Source organism: Carettochelys insculpta, chromosome 1 (genome assembly GCF_033958435.1).
Source record: "Carettochelys insculpta isolate YL-2023 chromosome 1, ASM3395843v1, whole genome shotgun sequence".
Taxonomy (NCBI): Eukaryota; Metazoa; Chordata; order Testudines; family Carettochelyidae; genus Carettochelys; species Carettochelys insculpta.
The window spans coordinates 116,170,515-116,188,529 of record NC_134137.1 but is presented as its reverse complement, the minus strand read 5'-3'; the positions used below and the strand labels follow the sequence as shown (position 1 = coordinate 116,188,529).

Below are 18,015 nucleotides of genomic sequence, written 5' to 3'. Positions count from 1 at the left end.
GCAAGCCGCTCCCTTAAAGGGCCCCTCCCAGACACAGTTGCACTAAACAACACAAGATACACAGAGCTGACAACTGATTGCAGACCCTGTGCCTGCAGCATAGATCCCCAGCTGCCGCAGAAGCAGCCAGAAGCCCTGGGCTAAGGGCTGCTGCCCACGGTGACCATAGAGCCCCGCAGGGGCTGGAGAGAGAGCATCTCTCAACCCCCCAGCTGATGGCCGCCATGGAGGACCCAGCAATTTCGACGTTGCGGGACGCGGATCGTCTACACAGTCCCTACTTCGACGTTGAACGTCGAAGTAGGGCGCTATTCCTATCTCCTCATGAGGTTAGCGACTTCGACGTCTCGCCGCCTAATGTCGAAGTTAACTTCGAAATAGCGCCCGACGTGTGTAGACGTGACGGGCGCTATTTCGAAGTTGGTGCCGCTACTTCGAAGTAGCGTGCACGTGTAGACGCAGCTAAAGAGACATAATGAAACAGAAAGCTTGTAATGGGATTCAAATACCTACCACTGTAGCGCTCTTATTAAGCTCATCACTCTAGAGGGAGCATGAGAACACTGGGGGCTTTTCTACACTTGCCCCCAACTTCGAAGGAGGCATGTTAATCAGGGCCATAGGAGATTATTAATGAAGTGCTGTGGTAAATACGCAGCACTTCATTAGGCTAATTCTCCCCATGGCAACTTCAAAGCTTCAAAATTGGAAGAGCCAGCATGCATGTAGCCGCAGACACTTCAAAGAGTCCGCGCTACTTTGAAGTCCCTTTACTGCTCAAAATCTTGGGGAGTAAAGGCACTTTGAAGCGTCTGCAGCTACGCATGCCGGCACGTCGAAATTTGACACTTTGAAGTTGCCACAGGGGAAAATTAGCCTATTGAAGTGCTGCGTATTCACTGCAGCACTTCCTAAGTAATCTTCCACGGCCCTGATGAACATGTCTCCTTTGAAGTTGGGGGCAAGTGGAGACCCACCCTCAGATGTGTTATGCCTCAACAGCTCCTGTCTGAAGCACAGCAAAAGCATGTGCTGGGAGCAGCAAGAATAAAGAAAGAGTGCTGAAGACTTTAAAAGGATATGTCATGCCCCAGCTTGTGTCATCAGTCAACTCTCACCCTCCCTACACTTTGGAAAACCTGGCTGGGAAACCACAGCAGCACTGACACACAAGTGGGTGTGGATGCAGCCATGTAAGACTAGGTCACACCCTGCCCCTCAGGAAGAAGGGTGAAATAGAATAGTGCCTTGAAATGGGAATTAGGTGCCCTTATCACTCCAGAGTAGTTGTTCAAAGAGAGACATTGAACAACTTACATCTTTCATGTGCTGGACAAAGAAGCGAGAACTGGGGGGCAATGAGAAAGCTTTATCTCCTTCCATTCTTTTCTATTACAGAAGCATATGAGAATGCAAAGGTAAGTTTGGGTAGAGGTGTAAGCGAGGTGGAATGATGGTCAGCATTGAAGGTAGTGGGCAGGGGTTAAAATAATAAATTTCTTAGATGGACTGTTGTCATGTTCCTCTGTGGGGGGGAATCAAAGCAGAAGGTTGGGGACCGTAGTATGACAGCACTTGTAAGAAATTTAAGTGTGTCGGGGCAAAATGTGCGGGGCTCAGAGCAGGGGGTTGTGGAGCGTATCTCAGAGCAGGAGACTGCATGTGAGGAGGTGCAGGAATCAGGGCTGGGGGTGTGAGGTGGGGCTCCAGATTGAGGGTTGAGGTGGGTGTGGAGGGGTGCAGGAATCAGGGCAGGTGGCTGGGATGTGGGGCACTCAGAGTGGGAGACTGGGGCATGGTGGGGGTGCAGGGAGGAACTGTGACTTTTAGGGATGGCAAGGGGGCTGAAGGACCCCCCCTCCACAATTTCTACCCATGCTGCTTGTTGTTCCCCTTGCATCCCTGTTTGGGAGTGAGAAGACAGCTCACCACGGGGGTCACACACTCCTCTGCCACCTCCCTTCACCAACTAGGAGGGAGAGGAACGCAGAAATGCACTTTCTTCTCACTTCCTCAGAGTGATGGGAAGAGAACAGGGAGCAACAAGCAGCGTCAGGAGGAATGGGGGGCAGGGCACCAGTCATCCCTGTCCTCCATCAAGGGCACATGAGGGATGGCTCGGGGCTGGGACTTGGGCTGTCCCGGACCAGCGAGAGGCACACTCCCAGCCGGCCCCTTTCACCGGCCTGCTGTTTAACACAGCAGCCTGCAGAAGAGACCCAGTAGCCTGGCTGGGATCGCATCCAACCTCCTCCGGAAGCAGAACACCCCAGCTGGCTCTTAGTGGAGAAGTACACAAGGAAGCGCCACCTTCCTTTCATCTCTGGTAGTGGATAACAATGTAAGATGCTCCAGAGAGCACACCTGGCTTGCCTCTTTAATGGCTTGTTTCCACTTTTAAAAATGTACAATTTTTCTGAATGGTGCAAATATCTGGAGAGTGCTTGCTGAAGTCCACCAACACAAAACTTTCAGTCTGAACTTGTTAAATTAAAATTTCTTTTTCAAAGTATTGTAAAAATAATTGGGGTTAGCTCAAAGAATGGGTTTGACAATTGTACAACAAATGAGATACAAAAAAGATGCACTGAAGAAGGGATAGAAAAGCAGAGTATGACATCACCTGCAAGAGTATCATCTTTGAGAACTGCATTTTGTTTTAATCGCTTATCCTTAAGGTATTACAGCAGAAATGTAAAAGGTCACAAAAAAGGGTGGCAAATATTGGCAGTAGTATAGCAGGTTGTGTGTACAATAAGAGATTGTAAATCCTAGAATTATTTAGCAAGAAAAGGAGATTAATTACAAGGGGACTTTCAAAGTACCATTGGAGAGTGAAACTAAATTCTGGCTTTTCCCCATCGACTCATGTACATGGGATTTAAGCTGCAAGTCTGACAAAAAAAAAACCAAACAATCCCAACACTGAGCTCTTCTGATAACAGTACAGAAGCTCACTTTCCTTTAAATTTAATGTAATTTTAACCATTTCAAATTATGACAGATACAGTATAAAGTGATGAGTTTTTGTCTCATAAAAGGAGAATGAAAGGTCACTAGATGAAGTTAATACTGCTAATTTTAGAACCAAAAAGGTACTTCTACTTTGCATAAGCATGACATTCTGCTTCACACAGTGTAGTCTGCTTGTTGAATTTATTGCTAGCAAAAGTCATTGAATCAAATACCCTAGGGCTACATCTACACGTGTATGCTACATTGAAATAGCTTATTTCAATGTAGCGACATCAAAATAGTCTATTTTGATGAATAACATCTACATGTCCTCCAGGGCTGGCAACGTCGACGTTCAACTTCGACGTTGGGTAGCACCACATCGAAATAGGCGTTGCGAGGGAACGTCTACACGCCAAAGTAGCACACATCGAAATAAGGGTGCCAGGAACAGCTGCAGACAGGGTCACAGGGTGGACTCAACAGCAAGCCGCTCCCTTAAAGGGCACCTCCCAGACACAGTTGCACTAAACAACACAAGATACACAGAGCCGACAACTGGTTGCAGACCCTGTGCATGCAGCATGGATCCCCAGCTGCAGCAGCAGCAGCCAGAAGCCCTGGGCTAAGGGCTGCTGCCCACGGTGACCATAGAGCCCCGCAGGGGCTGGAGAGAGAGCGTCTGTCAATCCCTCAGCTGATGGCTGCCATGGCGGACCCCGCTATTTCGATGTTGCGGGACGCGGATCGTCTACACGTGCCCTACTTCAACATTCAACTTCGAAGTAGGGCGCTATTCCCATCCCCTCATGGGGTAGCAACTTCGACGTCTCGCCGCCCAACGTCGATTTCAAATTCGAAATAGCGCCCAACACGTGTAGCCGTGATGGGCACTATTTTGAAGTTGGCGCCGCTACTACAAAGTAGCATGCATGTGTAGACGCGGCCTAGGTGGATTTAAAACCGGGGGGGTTATTTTGTGACAAATGTTAATGTTTGTATAATATACGAACGAAGATCAATCATAACTTACACTGGAGTCATCAAAAAGTAAAGGCACATACAGAGGGGAATTAGTTCAAATGGCAGAGCACTTGCTTAGCATGTGAGAGGAAGTGGGATTGGTGCCCATGTTCTCCAGTGGGAGTAATGTCATTTTTTATGTGGGAGGGATAGTTCAGCAGTTTGAGGATTGGCCTGCTAAACCCAAGGTTGTGAGTTCAGCTCCTGAGGGGGCCGTTTAGGGATCTAGTGCAAATAGTTTTAAAAAAAAGAATCTGTCAGGGATGGTGATAGGTTCTGTGGTGAGGGCAGGGGCCTGGACTTGATCACCTCTCAAGGTCCCTTCCAGTTCTGTGAGATAGGTAGGTTCATTTCTGCTGGAAAATTGAGGTTGGCAAATATCCTCTGGTTATCAGGTTTGGGCTGTTGCCAAAGAAGATGGACAGAAGTCTGATATAATGTACCTTGCTCTTAATTACATGCTTTCTTCAAGGCTTCCAAATTTTGGACTCCAAACAATCTAAAGAGATATCATCACTAAGTTAAGACAATTTGCTTCCCTTCCTGGAAGGAATAAGTCCTTCCCCTTCAACTTCAACTAACTGGGTAAATAATGAGTTGTATCTGTGCAACTGTTCAACAACCTAGACCTCTCCCTGTTCCTGTCATGCTGCTGAGGATTGGCATGCACCTGGCCCAAACTCAAGTTGCTAAGCAGCTAAAATACATTGGCTTTATGTCTTCCATGCCTATCCTGCCTTTCACTGACTCCTCATACAATTTCTTTTGTTTCATGAGGAGAAGAGGGCAAATAATACATTAGGATAAATGAAAGTTTCACATATGTGATTGGATGCTGCCACTTTGATATCAAGGTGTAGGTGATGAAATCTAAAAGAATAAGGTACATAAGGATGGCGTCCATAAAGAAAAGGATGTATGTCATCTCCCTGTGCATTAGAAATTCTGAGAGGTTCAATGATATGTACGAAGTGATTACTGTGTACGTTATGCAATAGCTGTGAATTTTAAGTGGATTATGCTACTGTAAGCAGCTAATAGTTCCAAAATACTAAGTCAACTAATTTGGATATTTGCAATGTGTTAAATTCACAGGGGTGATTAATAACCTTGAGATATTCCAAGAGTTCAAGCTACGTGCTGTACAGCACATTAATATGCAGTCTGAATAACGGTGTCCTGAAGGATTGTAATTAAATTGATTCACTCTACATTCTGCGAAATAGCACCAAACCTAGAAAGCTTAAAATGCCAGTCATCTCAACTCAAAAGAAAACTGGCTTCCAGAATAATACAATGTCATTAGAGAACTGGTCCACCCAAGCAGACTCTGAACTATGAAGTTACTGCATCTGGGACCGGTAATCAGGCCAGCCGACAGAGTATGGGGCAAAGGGGACAGTTCTGGGGCCTGGCAATTCAAAAGGGCTCAGGACTTATGGCTGCTACCACTGTTACTGTGGCAGCAGCAGCAACTGGAGCCCGGGGCCCTTTTAATCACCATCAGAGTAGTGGATGGTTTGCTCCAGGCAGCTCTGAGAACTGCCAAGCAACAGCAACATTGTGGAACAGCAAGCTCTGGGCCCCCCACCCCCACCCCTTCCTCCTGAGGCTCCCACTCCTTCCAGGAGCATGGGGAGCCCCTCTCCCTCCTTGCCCAGGGCCCAAGCAAGTTTGTTGCCCCCACTCCCCCACAGGAATGCACAGGACACTCAAAATTTTCCAGACAGAGAATGTAATGCCGTATTTCTAGAATCACAATATCCTAATCTAGCTATAGAAAAATGATCAAATATTATGGACAAAGATCAAATTGGATAGAGAATATGATCCTTTTAACAAATAGCACTCAACAAATATGCATATATTTGGCATATTAATCACCTACATTATTAAAAGTTCCTCTGTAGGAAAAAACTTATTAAATACATAGGCATTCTATACTTTTTTTTTCTCTTTCAAAAGGCCAGCAAAGTATTTTATAGGACAAAATAGAACACAAATACTTGAGACATATGGGCTGTGTCTACACTACAAAAAGAACTTTGAAGTTGCATCTGATGAAGTGAGTCTGTGCTCACGAAAGCTCATGCTCAAAACTTTTCTGTTAGTCCATAAGGTGCCACAGGACCCTTCGTTGCTGTTACAGATCCAGACTAACACGGCTACCCCTCCGATACTTACCTTCAAAGTAAGCAACTTCAAAGTTGAGAGTCTACACATAACCTACTTCAAAGTAGGGGACTATTCCATTCCCAGGAATGGAGTAAGGACTTTGAAGTTGGTCTCCCTACTTCGAAGTTAACTTTGAAGTAAGGGAAAATGTGTGTAGACTCTCCGGTGACTACTTCAAAGTAGTACCTAACTTCAGAGTTAGTTCCTAGTGTAGACACACCCATGCTCTGGTTACTATGGTTACACGACAACAATCTGTCAACAGAAGTCACTGTGGGAAGAGATTTCCCAGCAAAACTGTCAACAGAGTGCAGCCACACACAAAAGCCAATTGGGAGAGCGGACTTGCCTGGTCGCTCTCTCCACAAAACAGGCACCCGGAAGCACAGCAGACAGGGCTGCCCATTGTCCTAGATGCCGTGTCTGTTGAGAGAAGACCCCCCCCAGAGTGTCCGCCCAGCTTTTTTGTCAACAGGATCTGTCAACAGCAGCATTATGCCTATTGGCTGACAGGCAGAATGTTTCTGGAGAAAGCGATGAGTTTTGCTGACAAACTGTTCACAAAAAGCATTTTGTGTGTCGACATGCCACCAATTTGGTCAACATATCTGGGTTTTTCTCAGCATAACTCAATAGTGTAACTGTAGCCATAATGATAGCATGTGACTGTCAAGGTCTTTATCCCTAATTAAGCATATTAATAGGTTAATGTATTATTTTCACAAAGTTTTATCAAATCTGTTAATATATTGTAATGTTAGCACCATTCAGTGGGTGGACATATATTTGTTAATTTCCATCTCTGGTGTATGTCAAGTTCCCATTTTTTGTTTAAAGTCGGCTCCTTCCTCAACCGTGGGGCCTGACCAGTCCCAAATGAGGGAATTTACCAGATGAAGGGAGATCCCCCGGCTCTGGGATCCTAGGCTGCTGCCCCCACAGCCTGCTGCCACTCCCTGTCATCGGCTCCACAACCTACTGGTCCCCTACCTTCAGCTCCCCTACCTCCAGACCCAGCGTCCCCCTTACCTGCAGCCAGCCTGACCCCAGACACAGCTGGGCTGCTGACCCTAGGGACACAAGCCCTCAGCTTCCCCTGCACCAAGCCACCAGCCTCACGTCACTGGGCTGTTGTCTGGCAGGACTCCCAGCCAAAGGCCCTCCTTTCAATAGCCTCTCGGCCAGGCCTCTCTGGTCCGGTAATATCCCTGGTCGTGCTGGACCACAGGTATTTCTGGACCAGGGAATTCCAGTTTTGGGAAGTATAATATGTACTACAAAAATTAGCTTAGAAAAATAAAGATTTAACAATGTAAAGAAATGACTTTTGTGCTTGTCTCATTTAAGATGATTAAAAGCAACATTTTCTGCACTGTAAAGTTCAAAAACTAAATAAACTCAATGTAAAAAGCTGTAAACTTTTGAAATAATAACCACACAATTTTGTTCAGTGTTCTGAACATTTCAGAATTATGAACAACCTCCATTTTAGAGTTACAAACAACCTACCTTCCAGAGAAATTCATTATCCACCCTCTCAAAAAAACAAACAAAAAAAAGCCTCACACACCTCCATTGTTCTTCATTTTACATCTTTAATGTCTATGCTTCATTTTGTAACCCGATCTCATTAGTTTACTGTGATGTCCCTTGAACTGATTTAGTACCTCATTCTCAGTGACCGAGTCTACCAGCAATTATTCTAAATTTAAGACTTCCATTCCACTGTATTTTCTCCTCTCCTGTTTGATAAAATTGTAAAGGTACATATAAACAAACACAAGCATTTTTACTGATTCTTCTGTCACTTCCCTTATTATCTCTATTAACCCTGCAGTTACCCTTCACCAAAGCTATCTGCTTTCAATCCATAAGTCAGTTTTACTGAAGCAGCTTTCTTACTGACTTTACACACCAATATTCAGAGGAGCACATCATGACATTTTTTGATCAATTCCGTCACTACTGCATTTTCCTCTACTCACTCTGAAGCTCAAAAATTCATTCAAATTCATTTCACTTCTCTCTTCCAAGAACCCGTAATCATTGCACTTTGTAAATGGCCTAGGACTTACTTATCCTACTTAAAGACGGTCTCTCTCCCCCACTTGACTCAGCGACAGGGAGCAGCTGGAGAGACACTCTCCGTAAGGGGCTTCTCACCTTTGGATTTCACTTTCTCATTGCTACTACCCCTGAGTGGATGTGAAGACTATGATGAGGAATCTAAAACATGGTGGGTTTCTATTTGTTTATTTATTTATTGCTATTGAGTTATTGGCAATTGCTATACATAACTTGCTGATTGACAAGGTTGAGATGGAGGGACACAGAAGCAGTACAATCTGCATTTACAGCTTTATTTCCAACAATGCTTAGAGCAAAGAACAAACATTTCTTTTTTATGGGAGTGTTTACAAGTCAAGATAGCTAAACATCAGCGTGTGGATGCACAGGGCCCCTCATTTTGAGAACCAGCTTTTTCATCACTTCCTCGTTCTAACACTGTTCACAGTAACAACTTCAGTAATCAAAAGCATCTTGCTTGTCATTTATAATAGTTAAATTCGTCATAAACCATTAACAACAAGCATCTCCTACACCAAGCTATAAAAATGCAGCACTTAAGTGCATCTGAGAGGCCCTGCAAGTAGAGAATCGAAAAATTATAGAATACTAGAACTGAAAGGAACAGTGAGAGATCATCAAGTCCAATCCCCTACAGTCATGGAAGGACCAAGCACCATATAGACTATCCCCAACAGGTGTTTATCCAACCTCCTCTTAATCATCTCCAATGATGTAGAGTCCACAAGATCCATAAGCAATTTATTCCAGTATTTACCCACACTCACAGTTAGGAAGCTTTTCTTAATGTCCAACCTAAATCTCCCTTGCAGCAATGTAAACCCATTGATTCTTGTCCTTTTATCAGAAGTTAAGGAGAATAATAATTTTTTGCCCTCCTCTTTGTGCCTCCTAAAAGGTACTTGAAAGCTGTTGTCATGTCCCATCTCAGTCTTTGCTTTTCTAGACCTTTAATAATTTTTGTTGCTCTTCTCTGAACCTTCTCCAGTTTATCCACATCTCTCTGGAATGTGACACCCACATTATTTCCCATGTGTTGCTTACCACACCTCTGTATATAAATTCCAGAATGATGATTGCCTTTTTTTTTTGCAACAGTATCACACTGTTGACTCTCATTTAGCTTGTAGTCCATTGTAACTTCTAGATCCCTTTCTGCAATACTCCTTCCTAGACAGTGATTTCCCATTTTGTATGTGTGCAACAGATTGTTCCCTCCTAAATCTCACTGAAGCGTAAAGGTACTCCATATTCTCTTTCTACCATTCCTTCAATTTGCTTTTCAGTGCTGCATTACTCATAAGTCAGATGGTCAGTTCTCAAGACAGAAATAAAAAATGTGAAGAGCAGGAGGTCAGCAAAATTGCAAGTCTGTCTATTGATTCAGGGAGCACTTCAAAATGCCCAAATGAATTGAAATCTTGATTGGCGTTATCCATCTCAGAAAGTTAGTCTAACATTGCTGCTGTTGGGGCTTGTAAACCTAATGCAGGGATTTTTCAAGCAGAACTCCCTCTTACATACTCACAAGAAGCTCAGTTTTCCCAGATTTATTTAAAAAATAAAGATATTGGGCCAAATACAGTTCTAGTACAGGTCCTTTGAAGCAAACAGAATCTTAGCCACCAAAATCAGGAAATAATTTTATCCATCAATTTCAGGTAACAAAATCTAGCTGAACAAAAAAAAAAAAACACATTCACTCAACAGACAGTGATTAAACTTCTGTCTTTTCTAGTAACATGATTAAAAGAAACTATTAGAATTTATTAAGGCAATACACAACTATTCTCATGTATTTATAAGCCAACCCCTGCCTAACTGACTGCTGCAATACTATTTGAATCATTATCATATGTATTATGGTCCATTCAAGAATGAAGGTCTATTGTGCTAAGCACTATACAAAACCCAATGGAAGAACTTATGATTTAAACCAGGAATGGGGAACATCCAGTCTGCAAGCTACACACTGTTTATTAGAATTAGCCACTGGCAGCTTGCCACTGGCTAACCCTGATGAACTGCATGCAGCCAGCAATCCAGAGGCTACCTACCCCTGATCTGACTAGAAAAGTTAGGGGGAGGTGAAAAGGGGAGGTGAAAAGGATGCAACACATGGAGACCCTCAACACTGTTGCTGGATGGCAGCATAAAAAAACAAAAAACATCATCATCCCTAGGGCAACTAACTTCTCTGTTTACTGAATTCCTTTTCCCATGCAATCAGCTGATTAAACATCCTGTGATTAACTTGCTTAAAACCGCCAGACTGTGAATCAATAAAATAAAAATAATAAGTGCCGTGCTCTTTTGGGGTACCCTATTATGCAGACAATGAACTGGAAGTCATCCATGAGTTCGTGTACCTAGGCTCGACGATCTCGGACAACTTGTCATTTGATAGCGAGATCAACAAGCGCATTGGAAAAGCCACCATAGCTTTCTCCAGGCTGACGAAGAGAGTATGGGCTAACAATAAGCTCACTGTACACACCAAGGTGCAGGTCTACACAGCCTGTGTTTTGAGCACACTGCTGTATGCCAGTGAAACATGGACTTTGCGCTCAAAAAAAGAGCAGCGGCTCAACACATTCCACATGTGCTGCCTTAGGCGCATACTCGGTATCTCATGGCAGGACAAGGTCCCCAATAGCGCAGTGCTTGAGAGGGCAGGCACCGCCTCCATGTTCACCCTTCTCAAACAGAGGCGTATGCGCTGGCTGGGCCATGGCTCATGCATATTGGATGGCCGAATACCGAAGGACCTCCTCTTCGGCGAACTGGCATCTGGAAAGAAGCCAAAAGTGCGACCTAAATTGCACTACAAGGACACGTGCAAGCGTGACCTCAGCGCTCTCTCTATCAGTGTGAACACCTGGCATTCGCTCACCTCAGACAGACATGCCTGGAAACAGGGAGTGAAGGAAGCTCTTGTCATGTATGAAACTACCTTGGTGAAGGAAGCAGAAGACAGGAGAACCCTCAGGAAGATCCGTGCCCATGATACCGTAGCGACATCTGCCTACTGCTGCTCACAATGTGGAAAGGACTGCCACTCCCAGATTGGATTGCACAGCCACAGAAGATGCTGCTTGAATCAGTCCAAGTGGGGCGCAAACCCATGACCCCTTGGGATCGAAGGATGCCTACTACTACTATTATGCAGATGAATGAATTTTCAATAACACTCAAAAACTAGGAGGAATAGTAAGTCCTAAAGACTTTTATAAAGCAATCCATATTGAGTTGCAGGAAAGAAATGATAGTTCATTATAAGATTAAACCATCAAAGTTTTCTAAGCCTGTGTTTCCTTCAGAAGGATCTAATAACTATTAGGGCCTTAAAAAGAAAGACAAGACACTGGGCCAGGGACAACTCCAGGCATTATGATAAGAATTTATTCCTGTGTTTTTTTCACAGCTCTTTTATACATACATTTTCAATGTCTTTGCCTGATCCTTATTTCTATAGTATACCTAAAGGTTAAAAATGGACATCAGTCTGAAGAAAAATGAACAGAGGGAAGAAGCAAAGATGTACAAAAAGCTCAGTGCTTACTTCTCCTATTGTAAAGATATTGGGCAAATCAACTAAAATACAACAGTGTTACCACCATTATTGTATATGACACATTGAACAACACTCAAGCAAAAGGATGGTGTAGGAAATTAAATACATGAAGGGAAAAATACTTGTAGTTAAACAGGATTAGGCTATGGGAAAAATTACAGTGTGGTGAAAGGCACAAATTTAAAGTTACAAACATTAAGGCAGTGATACTCAGACTGAGGCTTGGGAGCTAAATGTAGGTCTTTAATGTGTGCCACAAAAAGCTGCAGGAGATATGATACTGAAATGCTGAGTGATTTAATTCTTAACCAAACTAAGTTACTAACCACTTAGGATATTTAAACTATGTTATTAACAATAACTAGTTCATAAAATAACAACAGTCTGTCATTCTGCTGTGAGAATCCCCTCCTCAATATTTTTCACCATGCTGTATAAACATAAATATTTAGTACTATAATAAATGAAACAATGAATTCACACTACTGTGGTTATTAATGTAACACACCCTTCTTTGCATGCGTATTTGTACCTGCCAAACTGAAGTTTCCACTTCATGCATCTGATGAAGTGGAAGCTTACGTCCAAACACATTTGTTAGTCTCTGAGGTGCCACAGGACTCATTGAGCACATCTACACAGCCCGGGAGCATAGCATAGGGCAGTTTCTAGAAATTGCAAATAGAGCCACATTTGCATAGCTGTGAGAGATTTCACTCTTGGCAGAGGGGGTGCCAGCAGTAAAGAGGCTGTGTGGATGTGCCTCTGCTGGATAACCTCCCCCTGCCCCATCGTCAGTCCCTTATCCCTGAGATTTTGTGAGGGATAAGGGACTGGCAACAGAGTGGGGTTTAGCCAGCAGAGGCACATCCACATGGCCTCTTTACTGGCAGCAGAGAGCGAAATCTTGCGCAGCTATGCAAATGGAGATCTATTTGCAATTTCTAGAAATCTCATTAGCACAGCACTGCCAGCAGCAGCGCTATGCTCTGGGGCTATGCAGGCAAAGCCTTTATGTTTTTGCTGAAAGAAACTAATGCAGCTACTCCTTTGAATATTATTATTGTGGCTTTATTTTTTTAAGTAACTTTGCCAACCTCCCTGAGCATTTCAAAGTCACTATTACCATCCTGGTCAATGAGTAAGAAGTACATCCCTACTACTATATTCTTAATATTAGAACATGGAATTACTATCAATACATAGTCTGTGGTAGAGTTTGGTTCATTTAAGATTTTTACTTTATTTGATTCTGTTTTCTTTCATATATAGTGACACTCCTCCATCAGCACCATTTGTCCTGTCCTTCCATTATATTTTTCACCTTGATATTTTCCCATCATTTCACTGGATTTCTGTGATGGCTTTTATGTCACTCCCCTCATTAATGCAAAACACTCTTGTTCATCCATCCTATTATTTGGTCTTCTAGCACTGGTGTACAAACACTTAAAATTCTCACTTTTTAGCTGTCTGCCTTTATGGGATATAATGGAAAGGGACTTCTCTTTTCTTTATTCTCATCAGGCCCTACCTAGATTTTGTCTTCCATTCTCTCCTCCCTACTAGATCACAAAATTCCTCTGTTAGCTGCTTCTGTTCACGAGGGACTTATATGGCCCTTTAGGCTCTGTATGTATTGTGCGCAACAAACTTAAGTACAATTATCAAAAATTGTTGGCCCTTTTTCCTTCTGTTTCTTTTTAGTACCCAGTACTGAAATCCTCACTCAGTTGTCTCCCATTGATATCCGTTAGATTTTTGCACATGATACACTTGCAAGATTTGGCCTGTGGTGGGGAGGTATTAGCTTACTCACTTCGTATGTCTTTTATGTTTAATCATTAAGAGAGAAAATGTGGCAATTGTTTTCTTACTCGGAGAAATCAAAGGGGAATATTTAGAAATAAAACAAAATGAAGGATTTTATGAGCTTTTACAAAGTGTTATTTATATTTTTTAACTGTGTTGTAAATTTGTGGCCTGCAGCTCAGATGGATCTTATCCAGTCCCGCATGACACATTAGACACAGATCATGAAACACTTCAACCTCGAGGCAAAGCAATTATTAATATCAGAAGCTCATTCAGAGATGGTTTGGGTATGTGAAATAAACGCTTCCCTACAATTTCTCCATCCATTTTCACTTGGATGAAATGTTACTAAACATATCATTTATGCCACAGTTTAGAAATTATTGTTCATCTAACAATTTCCTGCCACTAGATTACGTTTATAACTCCCAATCTTGGGAGAAAAGTAAGTGTTTTATGTGTCTGGGTCTGAGGAGTGCTGAATGAACAGGAAAAGGGTTGAAGTTGTCTATATGTTGATATGTAATTACAGAAATACTCTTGTTTTGCACAACTACCAGACATGCAGGGTAGCCTTGTACGCTGTAAGGTTTTGGATATTCAAAACCTTTTGAAAAACAAGGTTTGTAATAAATAGGGAATCAAAACACACAGTGTTTTGTGGTATGCAAAAGAAATTTGGTTGCAGCCTGTTTGAAATAACTGGGCTGTATTCTGTAGTAGTTCCAGGCAAAATTCTAGGGTGCAGGGGTGAGATTTTCAAAAATGCTGAGCACTGCCCTTATTCTGCTCCCACTGAAGCCATTAGCAGTATATTACAAAATCTCACCCAGGGTGCAATGGCAGATTTGAATAAGGAATTACACTCCTCTGCTTCAAAAAGACAAACTTTCTCTAATTAAAGAGATTGAGAACAGGCTCTTTTAGGATTTTTTTTTACCCCATTTAATCAGGGAACAGATGTTCCTGATCATGTGTGTCTGTGATTTCTTTACGTGTACTGTAAATTAATCAGAAAGAAAGGAAAATACATATCTATTTCTATATGACAGTACAGTCTGCTCACAATGTTCTAAGCCACTTTCACTCAACCTGAAAAGCCCAACAAAAGAGTCTATGGAGAAAGGGTGAACATTAGCGGCTCAGTTTTATCTATATGCCTCAAACTGCAAAGGATGCTCAAGGAGAACTATAAAATAAACTGTATTGAGCTATAATGGTTAAGGTAGCATGAATGTGGTCTAAAACATGTAGATACTAGCTGCCAGAGATTTCTCACTATTTGGCAGAAATAATGATAATGTTTATAGTAGCCTACTCCCACTCTATCATATCTGACAGCTGTGATTTAAGAACATTCACACACAAACCCAGAAACCTGTACACATACCTATTGCACTTAATGGGACCATTAACAAATGGATCTTGCTGCAGAAAACAGCAACCAAAAATTAATTCAGAGATTACAAAAGACTAAGACTCAACAAGATTCTAAGAAATCATATGGTGATACTCAGGTCAGTGAGAGGAAACACTAGTGGGTTGGTGAAAGCAACTATCTGAGCCCACTGTTTGGCAGATCTAGTGTTAGGACAAGAGTGCATTATTCCATATGAACCTCAAAAGAATATTACAAAAATTTTGCTCAGATTCACTTCATTTGGTTCAGTCAGATTACAGTTATTCAGGCCATTGTCACTTCAAGAGTGGATGACAAGAATTCTCTATATTAGAGTGTAAGAAAACCTTTTGGAACTTCAGCAGCCAATTTCCTTACACACGTTCTCATGAAATGCATTATATTTGTATAACAATCTGCATTTTTTCCAGATCTAGTTCAATATGCTGGTTTTCACCTATAAATTTCTAAATGTTTTAGGTCTTGCTTATGTAAGAAAGCACTTCCTTTCTCAGCAGGTACCACAGCAGTTGAGATCAGAAGTGTCACTCAAAATAGCATACCCTGATTTAAATGGAGGGTTTGATGACAGGGTATTTTCACTGAGAGTCTCTCTGCAGTCAACAGCTCTTTCCACCTTGGCCTGACAGGTCTAGACCCTGATGATTGGCAAGAATATTTCAAAGCACATCTTTTTTCCTGGTTTTCAAGAAGGGCTCTGATTTGAAGAAGCAGATGAGTAAAAGGTGAATTACATGGGTTAGTTCACTATGGATGCCTCTACATTACATTGATCTTTCAAAAGATGACCTTCCTGAAGATCTTCTTTTGAAAGAGCATGTCCACACACAAAAAAGTGGATCAAAATATCAATGTGCTCTTTCAATAGAGACCATCCACACAGTCCTCGCTTTTTTGAAAGAACGGGTGAGGAATAGAAAAATCCTGTGCCATGAAGACTGCTTTTTTGAAAAAAGGCCCTCAGAATGTCTATACATGCTTTTTTTACCTTCCCCCCCAAAAAAAGAAGGTTTTGAAAGAGGGTGCCCTTCCTGATCCAGGGCTTCCAGAAGAAAAGCTGCAATTTTTTTATTTCAGATCAAAAGAGTGCGTTTTGTGTGTGGACGCTCTGTGTTTTCTTTCAAAAAAGGACCTGATTTTCTAAGGCTATGTCTATATATGCCACTTCTTCCAAAAACAACATGATAATGAGCAGTCTGGAAGATGCTAATGAGATGCAGATGAAAATTTCCTGTGCCTCATTAGCATATGGCCGCATGATTCAGAGTCCAGAAGCAGCTCTTCCAGACTCCAAAATACACATGGAGATGTGCAGCCTGTGGAGATCTTCCAGAAGGAAGCCATCCTTCTGGAAGTCTCCTCTTCCTCAAAATTTTGGAAGAAAAGTTTCCTTCCAGATGATCTGTGTGGACCATGCAAGATGCCTGCCTGAGTTTGCAAACAGCCAACAACAACTCAAAGATGTAAACTACCTGATTCATTTCAACTAGGTGCTAACTCAGATGCTAATTGTAATTACTTAAGTTAAGATTGTTAAATATTTCATACACGAAAGGAGAAGTATATTACAAAAATCTATATCAACATTAACAAAGGATGTGTGAATGTGTGAGATATTAGCTCCAACAGATGTCTAAATGAAGTTGGGTAGGCTTTTAACACTGAATAGTCAGGTTAGAGTAGGCACCATTAATTTCACTTCTTGCTATGTTGACTTTGTCCTCAAGCCCTATGCCATCAATTATCTCTATCTATCTATCTATCTCTGAGACACCACTGACTTCCTGAGGAAACTACAGAACACCTATAATCTTCCTGAAAACACCACTCTTGCTAGCATGGATATAGACACTTCTTATGCCAATATTCCCCATGAGGATGGACTACAAGCTAGTGGGTGCTACAATCCATGGTGATGCTGGGGCACATCTGGTGGCTGAGCTATGTGACTTTATCCTCACCCATAATGATTTCCAATTTGGGGACAATTTATACCTTCAAGTTAGCAGCACTGCTATGGGCACCCACATGGCCCCACCATATGCCTGCATTTTTTATGGCTGATCGAGAACATTTCCTCAGCTCCCCTAGCATCTCTCCTGTACTTATGTTGCTCCAATGACATCCTCATCATATGAAGCCACAGTAAGGAAACCCTTGGAGAATTCCACAAGCATTTCAACAAATTTCCACCCCACCATCAGCCTTGGCTATTCCACACAAGAGATCCATTTCCTGGACTCTATAGCACAAAGGCCACATTAATATATCTTTTTACCAGAAGCACAATGCCTGCTGTTCTTATCTACATGTCACCAGCTTTCATCCAAGGCACATCCCACAATCCATCTACAGCCAAACCCTAAGAAACAACCATAGCTGCTCCAATCCCAGCAACAGAGACAAAAACCTATGAGATCTTTATCAAGCTTTTGTAAAACTTAATTACTGACCTGAGGAAGTAAAGAAACAGATTGAGAGAGCCAGATGAGTACTCAGACATCACCTGCTTCATGACAGGCCCAAGAGGGAAAATAACAGAACACCACTTGTTATCACCTACAGCCCTCAATTTAAATTCTTTTAATGCATCATTGGCAATCTACAGCCTATATTGGAACATGATCATGTGTTCTCACAAGTCTTGGGTAAAAGAGAACCGGCCTTCCACAGACACCCAACTTCAAGAAGATACTCATCAGAAGCCACACACCATACCACAGAAGCACTAACCCAGGAACCTACCCATGCAACAAACTCCATTGCCCCCTCATTCCACACATCTATACTCAGGGCTTTTTTTCTGCCACAACAGCCCAGAATGGTGTTCCGGCACGTTTTTCCAAAAACTGGCTAGGCGGCTGCATCCAAGCCGCACCTGACCTTTTAAGAGCCTGGCTGACCACTCCTCCACTCCCTCCTGGCTCTGAAATGCTGGTGGCCAGATGGAGGCTGCAGCAGCAAG

The 18,015-nt window shown here is 42.5% G+C and overlaps 1 protein-coding gene across 1 annotated transcript in view; it reads right to left on the bottom strand.

Annotated features, from left to right (window-relative positions):
* MYO16 (myosin XVI) overlaps positions 1 to 18,015 on the bottom strand; it is a 622,320-nt gene that overhangs the window by 424,406 nt on the left and 179,899 nt on the right. The gene's annotated exons all lie outside the window — the stretch shown is intronic.